Genomic DNA, 1541 nt, shown 5'->3' on the forward strand with positions numbered 1-1541 from the left:
TGTCACTCTTCTTTCATATCTCCTTCCAAAGTTTGATTGACTGTGGATGGTTTGAATAACGTAGTTATTCAGGAAGTGAAAACATGCAAAGTGCAACACAATAATAATCGAATCCAATATAGCCCCAAACTTTTGAGTATAAATAAAACTTGTTTTATTTGGTCACCATATTGATTACACATTATTCATTGTATAATGTTTCGGGTAATCAACTTATTACTTGAATTATAACAGTAGCTGTCCCATGCTCCAAGCATGCACACTATGTTTACCTATGGTCCTTACTTTGTGAAATAGATCAATTGAACTCATTTCACAACTCCTAATCCTAACATATTATGCAATGAACCTTTGTAATCTCAGAATACCAAAATCACAAAGACTTTGCCAATAAAATTACAAAGTGCTCTACTGGAGATTGTTACAAGACAATTCCATAGACATGAAGTCTCACATTCAAACTACATTCCTTTAAACATCCTTCTTGCATAAAAGTTTCTAATCTAGACATAGATTCTCGATATCCAACTCCCGATATGGAAAATTTTCCATATTTTCCATAAGCCAACTCATTCTAAATAATGTTGATATGGTCCATCCATGACTATACTTCCAACTGCCTACAAGTGACTAATCCTTGGCGAACCATAGATCGTCCTTGACAGTTGTATCATTATTATAGTCAAATCTGGTTCTAGTCCATTTTCCCTCTTAATGTCCTAGGTATTTGGAAAATCAGAACGGTTGAATATTACAATATATGCAATCGATCCTATACCCGAAGCGTATTAGATACGATACATAATGTCATACATAAAGACTTGATACTTTACGAGTCTCCTGCTATAGTATTGCTACATATAGAATCCTTTTAAGTTGAACCTTTTTCAACATAACATCCATATATGTCCTTTGACCAAATTTTATTGAAATTTCTCGATCCAAGCTTTTAGATTTTTGAAACGAAGTATAATATTCTCTCCCTTAATTATATTAAAACAACTTTTCAACCCCTGCAACTTTGCAAAGTGAAACTTTTGTTTTCTATAATTAACATTTCTAACTTTCAACACTTAAAATAATAATCATGCTCCAACTAACATGATAATTACATCTATACCAACATACCATTTATGCTCTCACTAGCTTTGACACGTATTCTGAAAATAGTTGGACTTCTAGAACTCAATACTTATTGACTTCCAATGTTCATATTTCTAATACGATATGTTTCGATAATCCTTTATCTAAGCTTCTTAAACTCATACACCTTTCCTTAGATAACTCATATGTGCGTTTAAACAATTTCAGCACTTATAGAAATAAGTATTAAATGTTTAAACTAATTGCCAAATCTTACAAATCGAACTATGAAGAGGGATGATGTAATCATAATCGAATTTGAGAATGCCAATATCCCAATTGCTATCTCCTTAAAATCGCTCTTAGCGAAAGCGTTTCCTCACAATCATTTTCTTGAAATGGAGAGAAACCTTATGACACTTAGATTTTGTGGTGTATGCATTCCTATCCATGTGAAT

The sequence above is a fragment of the Lactuca saligna genome, chromosome 8, assembly GCF_052625555.1.
Source record: "Lactuca saligna cultivar CGN05327 chromosome 8, ASM5262555v1, whole genome shotgun sequence".
NCBI classification, from domain to species: domain Eukaryota; kingdom Viridiplantae; phylum Streptophyta; class Magnoliopsida; order Asterales; family Asteraceae; genus Lactuca; species Lactuca saligna.